Source organism: Mauremys mutica, chromosome 4, assembly GCF_020497125.1.
Source record: "Mauremys mutica isolate MM-2020 ecotype Southern chromosome 4, ASM2049712v1, whole genome shotgun sequence".
NCBI lineage: Eukaryota > Metazoa > Chordata > Testudines > Geoemydidae > Mauremys > Mauremys mutica.
This window is the reverse complement of record NC_059075.1, coordinates 111,335,714-111,350,378: the sequence shown is the minus strand read 5'-3', so window position 1 is coordinate 111,350,378 and position 14,665 is coordinate 111,335,714. Positions and strand designations below refer to the sequence as shown.

Sequence of the window (14,665 nt, the reverse complement as noted above, 5' to 3'; positions counted from 1 at the left end):
GTTTTTATCACGCTTCATGTGAGGATTTTAGTATACTTTTCTGTGGAGATTTTAACAAAGTACACGTTTGGATTTTATTGTAGTGTATTTGAAGATGCAGTGAAGGTGGGCATTTAATTGAATTAGTATGGGATATTGCAGTAGACAGAAGTGCTTACAAAGCAGTAAGAGTAAAGGAAAGAGAGTGGGAAATGGGAAAAGGGAAGCTGCACAGAAATCAGACACGAAAGACAAGCAGGGCGGTGGCTGAATTGTCGATGCCGGCGTTAATAGAGATAACGTTCTCTTCTCTGAGAAATGTTTTGAATTGTGCCTATCTGGATAAAATCCTAGTGCTTTCAGTTGCATTCTCAGTTGAGGCATCTTAGGAACCATAAGCTTCAAAAGTCACTGCTTTCCCTGTAATTTCAGTGCCTGTATGCATGATGTGAAAATGCAGCATGGCCAGTCCCTCTACAGGTATGTTCAAATACCTTTTTAAAAAGCTTTTTAAACTGGAAAGCAAAAGTAACCCCAAGTTGTTGTATTTATTGACGCTGAAATGGCTTTTATTCCTAGACATAGAAAATTCAAAGGAAATTACAGAAAGAGGAAAGCATTTTCAGAGTATTTAGTTTAATTTCTATCATTGCAGTTGGGAGCCAGAGTTTCATAATATATCCTGGTTACTTTGAAAACCCAACATATTTCTGGCTCTCCACAAATGTAAATTACTAGTCCCTCCTTCTGTCTCTCACACACAATATGTCTGTGGATTCAGGACAAATGTATGAATTAGTAGTAATAGAGTAGTGCCTAGCTAGAGGCCTCAGCATGATCACAGCCCCATTGTGCTAGGTTCTGTACAAACACAGAGTAAGAGAGTCCCTGCTCTGAAGAGCTTGGTCTAAATAGGTCAGAAAAAGGAAGGCTGGAGGCTTTGAGGGATAGTGACTTTCCCACAATTACACAGGAGTTCAGTGGTTGAGCGAGGGATAGAACCCAGATCTTCTTAATGCTAGACCCATGGCACGGTGGCAGCTGACTCAGGTCAGCTGACTTCAGCTTGCAGGACTCAGGCTGTGGGTGCTGTAAAATTGCTGTGTAGACATATGGGTTAGGGCTGGAGACCGAGCTCTGAAACCCGGCAAAGGGGAAGGTCCGAATGAGCTCGGGTTGGAACCCAGGCTAACATCTACACTGCAGTATTTAGCCCCATAGCCTGAGCACATGAATGTAAGTCATTTGACTGGACCTCTGAGACTCGGTGCTGTGGGGATTTTTGTTGCAGTGTAGACGTACCCATTGTGTCTCAGCCATGGTAGTCTCTGAACTCCTCCTAAAATCACCAGTTCACAAACTTGTTGGGAGCCACCTGGTCACATGGTGCTTCCCTGTTTCCAGCTGAGAGAACAAGAACAGACCGGGGGGGGGGGTATATGAAATTATGAGCAAAAGAAGAAGAATTTTTTTCAAACAAGACAAAATACCTGTTGCATTGGAGACAGCTCAGTATCCATTGAACATTTTCCAATATCGCTTTTCCATGGGTAATCAATCATTATAGTTGCCATAGGCATGTTTTTCAATCAGCAAATGAGAAGGGAGGTAGCCTTGGCAATTGTGAATGGGATGAGATGTGGTCTGTGCATATCACGGTTTGGAAGGGATGTGTCCATCAGTCAGTCTCTTTATTGAGATGTGGGCCACACTATGAAAAAGTTTGGGGACCCCTGTCCTAGGCTACTTAAAGATGAGGGTTGTGCTGTACGTCATAGTAAATATCATCATGGTCCCTGTATTGACAACAAGGTCTCGAATTTGATTTCTGTCCACAGCGCCTTGAGAGATTAATGATACCCAGGCTGATGTATGGCTAAAGAATGAGCCGTTTTTTGTGGAAGATTTGATTGAATTTTATTGATTTACACGCATACACTCAATTAGTAGATCCTGCTAATTTCTGAAAATTAGTTTAACTCTCAATATTATTGGTGCCTTCATTTGTAATTCATGTAGTATAACATCACATCACATCGGCAGTAATGTACCCTTGGCTTTGGATTATAGAATAAAAATCCATTATGGGCCAGTTTCCCAGTTTGAGTAAGTTGGCATAGCTCTGACTTTAATAGCGCTATGTGGATTTACACCAGCCGAGGTTCTGCCCCATCAAAAGAAGTATACTTACCATATAATATAAAAACAAACGTGATAGATTTCAACGTGTTGTATAATTCAGGCCATAGAAATTCACTCAATGATTCCTGCATCAAGCCCGTTACTGCTGGTTGAGCTAGAGCGTATCTTTTAGAAAGACATCCAGCCTTGAATTAAAGTGATGGCAAATCCACTATATCCCTTGGTAACTTGTTGCAATGGTTAATTACCCTCTCTGTTAAAAACATGTGTCTTTTTTCACTCTGAATTTGTCTAGCTTCAACTTCCAGCCACTGGATCTTGTTCTGCCTCTGCTAGTTTAAAGAGCCCACTTATCATAAATCTTTGTGCTATGTATGTACTTATTTGCTATAATATAGCATTTTGGCAATTTTAAAAATCTGCAACAAAATACTTTCAATAGGACTGCTTCTCTTTAAATCCTCTAGCACACCTTTGAAAATCTCCCCCTTTGCTTTCAGTACAGTGGACAGGGCCAGCTCCAGGTTTTCTGCCACCCCAAGCGGTGCCCCCCCACCCCTCCAAAAAGCCGCGGCAGCGCAATCGCACTCTTCGGTGGCAGGTTCTTCGCTCCGAGAGGGACTGAGGGACCCGCCGGCATATTGCTGCCGAAGAGCCCGACAAGCTGCCCCAATAGCGGCTGGAGGGCCGCCCCTTGGTATTGGCCGGCCCAAGCACCTGCTTCTTTAGCTGGTGCCTGGAGCCGGCCCTGACAGTGGATATTCCCCTTGAACCCCCTTCTTGTGGCTTTTAACGTCACCTCTTCATGGAGCAGTACCCAATATTATGTGGTTGATTATCCACTTATTTTATAGTTTTACATTGTGAGGTCATGTCCAGACATCGCTGATCTTGCTTGGGACAGTCACGGTTGTGAAACTGTTTAGGAGGAAATGCACTGGGCACCACTGACATGTAAAGGCCTGGATGTTTTAAAACCTCTTCTGCAGCCAACACACCAGGTCTGCTCTTTCCAAATCAAAGATAGATATATGGATGGGAACTCTAAAGAAAGAAAATAAGTCTCTGACTCCACATTCCCCATTTTCCCCATTGTTATTTAAGGTCGTAAAGTCTGTCACCTTTATAATACAGTGCAGAATCTTCTCTTTCCATTTTTTTCCCCTTGAATATTTTATAATTATTACCTTTCTTGGAAAACTAACAAAAGTCATCTGGTTTCCTTTGTGCTCTCTATTACCTGCCAAGTCAGTGTAACTTCACCTGAAGCGAGTAACCTATTCCAAAGGAAGTATAAGCTCCCTTAGATTTGGCTACTTTGCACTGCCTGAGCAGCAAGGCTGAGCTTCAAATTTTCAAGAGACTAATAAATGTGGATGACTCATTTTTGGGGTACCCAGATTCTGAAGCCTGTGAAATCTGATGATTATTTATTAAGGTGCTGAGCACCCACTACTCCATTTGAAATCCATGGGAACTGCCCCTGCCCTGAGTACCTGAAAAGCTGGGCACCAATAGCCTTTCCGTAAATAATGAGAAATAGGATTTTGATGTCCTAAGGTTTGAGGCTGGTAAGAAGGCAGACAAATGAATTGGTTAGATAAGTGTGGTAGTCAGCAGTGTGTTTATTGGGTTTAATTTTGCCCTCAGCAAGATATATATTGCTGTCACATTGAAAGTTTGATAGGAATCCTACCATAGGAACTAGAATGTCCTCTTATTTCACCCCTTGGATCTGGAGTTTTCGTTTTATAGGCTGGACTACGAGGTAGCAGGAAATATGGAACATTCCGTTTTGAAAACCAGTGTTTAAAATGGTTGCATCTCTCCCAGACAGTAATGCTGATTATGAAGAGGTCTGTGACACTTGGATTCTGTGTGTTTTGTTTTGTTGTTGGGTGGTGGTAAAAATAAAATAGAAACAGATGCACGGGTGGGGAAAATCCTCATGAAATTCAAATGCTTTTAAGTGTAGTAAAACTGTATTGGGAGAGGAAGGAAAAGCCAACCCATTGCTATTTGTATTAGGGTCGCACCTCCAGGGCCCAGCTGAGATTGGAGCCTCATTGAGCACGGTGCTGCACAAACACTGTCTCCGCCCTGAAGAGTTTACAGTCTAAAGTCCTAATTTTGGAAAGCACTTAAGAATAGATTTAGGAACGTGCTTATTCAAGACAGCACTTGAAACTTAATGCTCAACATTAAGGGTGCATTTAAGTGATGGTTTCCTGAACTGGGGTCTAGACTAACAAGATGGAGGAAAAGGAAACGGGCCCAAAGTCACATGTGGGCCAGTGGCTGAGCTGGGAATAGAACTGAGGTCTCTTGCATCTGAGTACACTGTCATATCCACTGCTTCCCTGTGCCCCACTGCAAACATTGGCTGTTGTATTGTTCCCTCCGGGTGGATGACAATGTTGACATCAATTTTGGTTTGCAGGGCTGAACGAGACTAGCAGTCAAGGGGTATTGGATATTTTTGAGACAGACATACCTGGTGACAAGGAGGCCTTTTGATAGGGCAGTACCTAGGAGAGCAGGGGTTATCTGGAAAGCTTCTGCACAGTCATCATGCTTAGGGAACACGAAACTGGTAGGCTAGATTGGTGGAGCAGGTGAGAGGTAGGTGTGTGTGTGTGTGTGTGTGTTTCTGGACAAATCTCGTACAGTCTTTTTTGCCGCAAGCCAAAGAGTGGTAGGGCCATCAACACCTTAATCTTTTTCCCCTTTTAAAGAAATTAGGAATGCTTGCAGCCCTATTAAATCCCACATTTAACCTTATTTCTCAGAGTTTTAGTCACAGCGATGGTGAGAGGGACAGTAATGGTCTATTTAGTTCCGCCAAATGGATTTTGGATTAGATTGACAGTCACTGTCAGCATGTAATTGCAGATTAATGGGATGTAGTATGTCATTATGGCAGCTCAACAGTACAAGTGTTGGAGCAGCGCAAGAGTCTGAGGTTTCATTTCTCACTGGGGCAGGTTACTTTGACCTGGCTGAGACCTGCATTTTCACAATTCTTCTCCAGAGCTCGGGTGATGAAGAATAATATGTTTACAGCTCAGATAGTTAGTGATGCTGGGAATACATTGCGTGAACTAGCAGTGTAAAAAAACCCAAACAAACCCAAAACCAAATTGGAGTGACAGAATCTAATAATCAGCGATGAGGCGTCAAATGCATTCAAACAGCGTCACATTCTGAGCGGCGTGTATTTTGATAAGCAACATCCACTAGCAGATACAGGACTTGAGGTTGTTATTACCCAATGAATAAAATAGTTATTTGGAGACTTTGTTGAGCAATATCAGCTGGATCATGAAGCCAGTTAAGGGATCAAATCCAATGCACTGGAAAAGAGACACATTTCACAACTGGATCATGAGTGGTGGCTTATATTTTGACTTGGAACACAAGCTCCATTTGCTCACTGTAGAAGTGGAACTAGCATTGCCCTCTGATTTCTGATACTGGGCAGCCTGTCTAATCCAGAACTGGCAGAGCCACACGTTTACATTGTGCCCTCCCCATGGATACATGTGTGGTATCCTAGTAGCGTTTCACTATTTTAAAGTAGTTCTAGCTGCCATCTTGATTTTAAAATCTTGTCATAAGTGGCTATGTGTTTTGGGCTCCTGAAGTCACTTTTTCAATTATTGTTGAATTGTGCCCCAATAAATCTGTGTTTTATATTCTAGCGTAGCTTGTGTGTACTATATGGTTTATTCCTGAGCTGGATGATTTGAGGGTGCTCTTGTTAGTGGCCTTTACTTGTGATACCTTTACTCACATTGAATAGTACATTACTCCATGAGCAATCCCACTGAAGTCATTGAGACCTTTTGTGGAGCAGGTACTGTTCAGTGTAAGGGGATCACAATCTGGCCAGAGGTGAGGAATCGGGCGGTTCTTCCCCCACGTACGCTAGTACTTATATCATATATTCAATAGACTGTTCTAAAAGTGGCTTAATTGCTCTGGGGTATAATAGACCCTCCACCTTTCAATTGGCCTTGAACTTCAATGTCCCTTTGCTACTTGGAGAGCATCTCAGTTCTGTTTCCCTGAATGCTGTACTTGGTACGCCCTTGGGACCCACGTGTCCTTGGGACTTGCGATAAGTGAACCTACAAATTTTACCCTAATTGTGAACTCAACTGTGAAAAGTGAGTGAATGTTTATGAAGTTTCACCATAACCTATATTAATAAGTGTTGATGGGAAAAGGTGCAAAAGGGTGACTGACTGAATTAGTACAAACGAAAAGGCCTCCAGATATAACTCCAGGACTGTGTTAAGATGACACCTGGTAAACAAGAGATGGGTGGGACTGGAAATCAGTCAACCACAATTGTTGTCTTGGAAATTTGGCCTAATTCATAGACAGAATAATGAAGGGATAGGCTTCCCCCCCCCCCCACATCACTCCCTCCTGGGGTCCTTCAGAGAAGAGACTGGCTATCGCAACACTGGGTGACTGAAAGAAGCAGAAGGAGTGAGCCTCATTGTCATGGCCGCTACCCCCGGTATCTTCTGGGACTCCTGGACCTTTTTCATCCTAATCCGGAGAGAAGTCCTGACCAGACCAGGCCAGCGAGAGGGAGCCAGATGATACTGCCAGCTCCAGCTAACTCCTGACAACCACCTGGGATGCGAGACTTTGTCTCCCTGACACCCCCATGGAGCCTTTTCTTTCCCTATCTTATTTCTTCTTTCATCTCTCCCTCCTTTTTCCTTCTCTCTGATGAGAGTCTGACTTAGCTGGCTGAAACTCTTTTTTGCAACACTGCTATAAGCCTGTGACCAGAAAGGCAGCTAAAAGCAGTTTTCTAGACAGCCAGATGCTGGTACCCGTTCGCCAGGGTCTCGGAGTGGCTGATAATACTGTCTGCTGTGCCTATGTTTTTCCAGCAGTGAGATTGGAGGCTGCATTTTCTATCTTTGCTGTTCTTGTCTTTCCCTTCTTATGCGTGTTTGCCTAAAAGGCAAAACAAGACAATGAGATTGGACTCTAATAACAACAGCATCGATAGCTCCAGGCCATCTCAATGAACTACTTTTTCTTTTCACCAAAAGGACAGTTATTACCATCTGTAATACAACCCAAGAGACTATGAAACAATGGGAATTTTCCTTCTAGAGACTCTCTACAGCTAAAGGGAAAGGGATGTTGTTAAAATGAAAGCTGTATTTAATACTTTACATTTCAAATGTTTTAATGGTTTTCCCTTTTTTACTATAACTTTAATAAAAGGGTTTTTTTATTGGTGTGTTTGCCATGGTAGTAAACAGGCCAAGGTCTCTGTATCCCAAGCCCTCTTGTTTAAGACAGGATCCAGTGTTGGGACAGGGTCCCATTAATACCTTTGACTCTTTGGGCCCATTTATTCCATCTAAATTAGTGCAACAGACTGTTGCTGACAAGTTCGCTGCACTCACTGGTGTGTGCGGTTGTTCTGGCAGGAATGTGCCTGTTTTTGCAGAAGCAGAAATGGTTAATTAGATCTGCGTCTAGTATCTCCGTAGCTACCATCTCCCCAGGTGGCACTGCAAAATAGTAACTGTAAATGGAGTAGCTGTGATAATTAGGGCTGATGCCAAAATGCACCTCCCAGCTCTCCATATGTGGTCCTGATCCAGTGTGTTTCAATCAGAGCAACCTCCTGCTCTGTTCTCTCTTGCATCTGCCTTACATCTCCTAGAAAGACATGGCGAAGAATCAGAGTGGCGACACAGAGGACTAACATGGTGCGATTTAGATGGATCAAAAATGGTTTTTGAAATAATTTTAAAGTTTTTATAGAAGCTTCTCGCCTCCATAGGGTTTTTTGCTTAAATTTCAGTTTTAAACTAAATTCAATTTTGTGTAAGATTATTTTGTGTGCAACATGGAAACAATTTATGAGGAAAAACTTGCAATAGGAACTGCTCAAAGTCTAAAAGAACTTTAAAGAAAAATGTCATAGGCTGGCATCCAACTGCCTGAACTAATTACTGTAGCCCTCCCTTGATTCCTATTTGTCCATTCCTCCCACAAGCACCTCCATGCTTTTTCCCATGCTGCCCCCCTTCCCCTCGAGTGATAGGAAAAACGCCTGGTCAAAATTGATAAAGCTGCCAGCTTACCCTCTTTTAAATCTACCCTCCCCCTTAAAACCTATCCTGGATGAGGCCTACAGATCACTTTCATCTGGCTTTGATTAGGCAAGTGGTGAACTGAACTTTCAGCTTTTCTATAAGATGTTTGTTTTATTGTTACCGTATCCTCCCAACCTGTCTGCGCTCTATTTCTCTGATTCATCCGCACGTTGTGTCCTGTGTGATGTGCAGATCGGTGGGGCATGGGGGACTGTCTCATTCAGTCCAGGCCAATCAGTACTGGCGCAACGGAGCCCCGATCCTTGATTGGAGAGCCTGCATGCTACTGTGATAGAATTAAATAATAGTTAATCTTTGGTGGCCTAATAGCACTGCCTACTCCTGCTCCTGTGGCTGACCAGATATCAAAGGGGGAAGGAAGTTAATGTGGTACCAGTACCGCTGCTGCATCTGAATAGTTAGCATGCAGAGGGAGACTTTTTAAACAAATGACTCAATGAGAACCAAATATTCCTTATTTTAAATGAGAATCCAGATGTCCCTGTGCTTTCAGGTGAGGAAGGGTGCCTTGCACTAGAAGGTGGGTGAGGTCTGCAGTGGAGCTTAGATCCTGTGGGAATTCATTCTTCTGCCTTGGGCCAACCCCCAAGAAAACTCCAGGGGCCAATGTCCAAGAAAATAGTGCCGTCGTGCCAGAGGAGGAGTCGAGCTGTTGACAGTTGTCCTCATCCCAGGAGCTTTAGGTACCCTGGGCCCAGATTGTTAAGGACTGAAATGTGATAGTCTATGGGCAGCCAGTGTAGCGAGCTGGGGATAGGCTGGCGGGACTTGTTGTAACCCATCTCGCTGAGGAGCCACACCGCTGTCTTTTGTCAACTCCTGAGGGCTGCTGGTCTCATGTCCAGGCATATGTATTCAGCATATTCAGCCCCTGCCGTGAGAAGGGGAGTGTCCATATCACTCAGCATCCCTGTCATCTGTCAGTCTAGGCATTTGTATGCCTCTCATCATCGTGGGATACAAGTGCCTCAGTCTTTAACAGATTTTATCCTTACAACATCTCTGAGGTGGTGTTCTGCATCCTCCCACCTTTTTTTTTTTTGTTATTAATGGGAAAATAAAGCCTAGGGTAAATTAAGTGATTTGACTGTCACATGGAAAAAGTGTGATTGAGCTGGAAATTGAACCCAGATATTCTGAGTTCTAGGCCAGTCCTCTATCGATTTGTCCATCCTTCCTTCTTAGTGGGTATTAAAAGGAGTTCCATCCAGTTTTTCTTGACTGGCAGAAGGGTGGTTGGTACAGGCAAGCCACCAGTATGGTGCAGTCACAGTGAGGTGCATAGGGGATAGAGAGGTGTGTGTGTGTGAGAGAGAGAGAGAGAGAGATCGTGATCCTTACTGGTCTGTGAGAGCGATGTAGAGGAGACAAGGTGGTGAGGAAAGAGAAATAAACCCACTTTAGGATTTTGGTGACTAGACTACAATGATATCTTTAATGCTGCTTCTCTGTGGATCCAATCACATTGATCCAACTATGAGAAGGTGGGAGAGAGACAGACAGTGACCCATGAAATACAATACAATAAAATGGAATCTCTTCTCTAATGAGGTAGAAAAAGTTTTTAAAGTGGAATTGCACAGAAAGGATGTTTCTCTCTCTCTCTCTCTCTCACACACACACACACACACACACACACACACACACACACACACACACACACACACAAAATCTAATCAGGGTTGAGTGGAGGAAATATTGAATTTCATAGGGTGAAAGAAACAGATTGGATTTCTTATGATGACAGGCTCAGAACTATGTCTTTCTTGATAAGTTTCAAAGTAGCAGCTGTAGCACTGATTGAAAGCAATTGAGAAAAAGCAAGAGAGCCTGTAGTTGGGCTCTCAAATTTACCCAACATATCCTTGGGGGACTTTTCCTCTCATTGTAAAAAGCATGGCTCCTGCCACATTTGCTTGTGAAACACCATATATTTACGCTCCCTTCCTGATAGCAAAGCAGAGACTGGGATAAATATTTATTGTTGTGGAATCTTCCCCTTTGTTGTAAACTGAATGCTGGCAAAGTTTAACAAGCATTTACTTAGAGGATACCGTATCTGTTGTTGATGGTGCTGAATTAGAGAATCAGGGAAAACTTTGAGGCAGAAAAACTAACTTCTGGTGGAATAACAACAATGGACCAGACTGGGATTGTGTCTTTGTTCCCATTTCTTATTCCCCTGTGCCAGCCAACTGTATCATAGGTAGCAGCACAGTGGGAGAACAGCCTTTCTGGAGCTGCTACTCCCTCTGCCACAAAGTGGCAGGGTGGGGAGTGGGCAGGCTAGCAGTAGGAAGTGACCTAGCCAAGGCATACTGGCCAGCACAGCTAAGCCAGCACGTTGGGAGAAGTCATTTGAGCTAGCTGTTGGCCTGAAGGAGATTATGATGTCCCTCTTTCTGCAGCAAGGAGAGAACCAGGTTGGGACTGAGTCACAATTCCTGGTCAGTTTCTGGCTACAATTGAGCTATATATTTGCACATATGTAATACTGCTTTTCTGAGAAGGATGTTTATAAATGCTTTCAAATAGACCAATATGATGATAAACACCAAAGAATAACCAACCTACTTAAAAAAAGTTGTAAGATCCTAAAAATCTTTTCATTTAAATGGGACAAGGTACGAGTTCACCCCTAGAATTGAAAAGTATTTATCATTTGCATCAGGCTGCCAGGTTTAACATTATGAGAATAATGCAAATGCTGTCATCTCTAATGCAAATGTTGATGTCCGATTAATAGAGAAAATAAGATGAGCGATTAATCCACTGGGGAATAGATCATCATATATGTAAATTAGATCATCAAAGGATAATCCACACAGAAAACTACTGGAAAACATGATTAATTATTGAAATTCTAGTAAAAAGGGATCTTTAACAATAGGTTCCTTGGAGGATATGTCGTGCGCTTCATCAAGATTCGGAGCGGGGTTATTTTACAATAAAAAAATTGATTAGCTTCATTATAAACATAATAAAGACGTTTATCCCACCCAAGAGATAATATGCTGTTCTGAGGGATAGAATACAGAAGCCCTTGCACTGAGCTGACAAATCTGATTTATGCACACACAGTTTTTGCCAACATATCAAGTTTTGCTTGGATAAGTCAGAAAACATCTGCATGCAATTCTCTGAGGAAAAAACAGATTCCATATTAATCCTTAATTTTGCCTAAACATGATCTTGATCTCTTAGGAATATGAAGGTAGAGGAAGGATTGTCTTGTGGTCAGGGCGTACAACTGTGTGCGGTTTATTGGGTTTCTCTTCCTGCTTCTAATATAAACTTCCTGTGTGAGCTAGGGCAAGTCACTTCACCTCTCTGTGCATCCATTTCTCCAGCATGTAAAAAGGGGTCCAAGATTTGTCAAAAGTGATCTTGAGTTCTTCAATTTTTGGGTGCCCTACTTGAGGTGTCTTCAAATGGCCTGCTTTTCAGATAGTGCTGAGCACGTGCCCTCCATTGTAATTCTCACCCAAAATCATTAATCATGTTAGAAAATCTTGACCATGGATATTTCTCTTTCTTAACTTTAAGGGGGCTTGTGAGGTAGTACATTCTATGTGCCAATACAGTATTGTTATGCTCGGGGCAGGGTGAAACCTCATTGAAGCTGATGGGCACTAGCCATGCTTCATTCAGTATAAATGTATGAAGCCATTATATTCCTTTATGGAATAAGGTGGATGAAAAAATTGGAGTTACAGCACCAAGCCAGGCCACATCCAGGGCTGGTCAGGCATTTGAGCTATGTTGGGCAGAGGGGTTTAACTGGAGGCTGAAAGCAAATGGAGGGAGCTGGGTATTGTTTGAGGGAGATGTGTGTGTGGAAAAAGCAGGAGAAAAACCACAAGAAGCAGACTCACAAAGCAACAAGGAAGCCCCAGAGAAATCTAGGGAAGCACTTGTTCAGGTGATCCTGAGAAAAAGTTGGGAGAGCTTTTGGGCAGAGTTCTGACTGGAAAGAGGCTTGGAACTTTGAGCAAAGAAACTGTCACCTGTTATGTTCAAGGAAATGGGACTTTGTAAATAAACAAGATTGCATCAAAGAAATGTCTTACTGCATCACCAGTTTCTCCTCTTAATAGAAACAACACGCAAGCTTCCAAATATTGGCTACTTAGTATGCATTTTGCATATTATTTTATTTAGATTTGATGTGTTTGAGGGCCAGGGGCAATGTCTTTATTATACATGTTTGTGCATCTATACATGTACAGCACCTAACAACCTGGCCCTGATCTCTGAAAGGGGCCTCTAGGTGTTACCACAATATAAATGAATGATGCTGACAATTCTATCCACTCTTTTTATATCCTTCTCTCCTTTTAACTAGATTATCTATAGCTCTACTTCCTTGGGGTTTGATCATTCAAATCAGTGAGAGGGGCTGTCCTTTATTAAGAATAGCTCTTGAATCACACAGATTGATGGCAGACTTTCAACACTGTTGGAGCGCCATATGAAAAACTAACTTTTCAGTACTGTTTTGAATAATTTCTCCAAAAGTTTTGCTTTCACTCCGAGCCAGTTTCATTCGTTTTTCTGGCTTCAGAATATTGATTCCAGGGGCAGCAGAGACCACTTGATGATAATGGTTCCTGCCTCTTGAATGACTTTTCTGTTAGACTTTTCTTGCTGGAATTTAGTGGAATATTGTATTATGCATCTTTTGGGCATTAGGGGCTCATCAGCTAGATTTAGCTGCTGTCAAACATGCACAGAGAACCCAGTGAATGAGAAATATCTGTCTTGAGAAAACAATTTTGTACAAGGAGTAAATGCATGGCTCAGATCCTGTAGCATGCATTTACTCTTCCAAGCCAGCCCACTGGCATGGTGCTTGGGCACTGCACTGCTGCTGGGGAGACTTAGGTTTGATGTCTGATCCTGACCTCTCGTTTTCTGCATCTGGGACTGTGGTGGTGATACTAAACTATTTATTTTAGCTGCTGGAGGCATCTAACATTAAAGAATAACCCCTCTGCCCTGCTGGAATGAGTCACAGCTAATTCTCCTCAGCCTGAAGATTGCTGCATACATTGCTAAAAGATTCCTAGAGAGATGGGGGTTAAAATTAAGGGGGAAAGGTGTGCATTTCCTGGGCTCCATCAGGGGTGTGCAGAATGCCCTGGGGAGAAAGGCAGCAAGATGGAATGAATCTTGGTAAATAGTACTAAAAACTAGCAGAGGAAGATATATTAGTGCTGGAGAGAGATGCCTGTTAAATGAAGGAACAAGCGATGAACCCAATTTATGCCTGTGGCATGAGGAATGAAACAACAAAGGTGGCACTCCATATATTCCCCCAGCTCCTCATAAATTTCAAGGTGTCTTCCTTCCTTTTTAACTAGCCTATAAAATGCAGTCCTGGGACCATTAGAAGACACGCTGCTGAAGGTGATATGAAATGAGAAGACATTTCCTTGCCTCAGCCTTCTTTCCCCAGATCTTGTAATGATTTTTCATTCAATTAATTGGAGGTCACATGTATCTGAAGGCAGTTAAAACGTCACACTCCGGTAAACCATGTTATCAAACTCCTCTGATCAGTATCTCCAGAGATGGGAATGGGGTGGTGGTGGTTTTTGAGGGCGGATGTCATGTGTTAGGGTTACAAACCCTCAAGCCACCCTCAAGGCACCTCTTCTTTTTAGTGGAAAAGAAAAGAAACTTTATTTGAAGTAGTTGCTGGGTTTTTTATTTGTTTTTTTTTTTAAGGGTCAACTAATTCTGGAAAATCATTTCAGGTGAGAAAGAAATGGAGCTGGTGTTTAGTATTTCCACTGTGATCAGTTGAATTAACAGCTAGGCAGCTGGTGTGTTGTGACCGCTGCTTGTTACACTGATCATAATCGTCTCCCCATCACTTTGTGCTCCCTCCGTTTGTTTGTTGAAACCACCTATTTCTTGTTACATATGGAGACTGTAGGTAGTTTGGGAGTTGGGCTATCTTATTGTGTGTGTACAGTTCCTTGCACAGTGGAGCTCTGGTTCTTGACTGGGGCCTCTAGGTGCTCCTGCAAAGCAAATGATGATGATAACCTACCATTGGGTGCAGGGAATTGCTTCCCAAAGCAGGAGATATGCATTATTTTTGAGCTTTGCCAATCCTGGAAGGATCTTCATTGACTAAAACTGTTCTTCCAGGTACTCCCTGCTGCATTGTCCCCTCCTTTCTTAAGGACCTCTAAAAGATTTCCAGCTGGCTTCTTCCAGGTGGAATTATTTTGATTTTAATAGAATTACAACAGGGATGAATTTAGCTCACTGTCATTTTAAATCTTTATCACACACACGAGTGCCTCCGCTTGAGAGGGTAAAGGGAGGGTTACTAATACTCCCGTGGGTTTATTCTCTTCCTGCAAATCTAT

At 42.7% G+C, this 14,665-nt stretch overlaps 1 protein-coding gene across 4 annotated transcripts in view; it reads left to right on the top strand.

Annotated features, from left to right (window-relative positions):
* The window catches only part of TSPAN4 (tetraspanin 4), a 539,052-nt gene that overhangs the window by 91,934 nt on the left and 432,453 nt on the right, over positions 1-14,665 (top strand). The gene's annotated exons all lie outside the window — the stretch shown is intronic.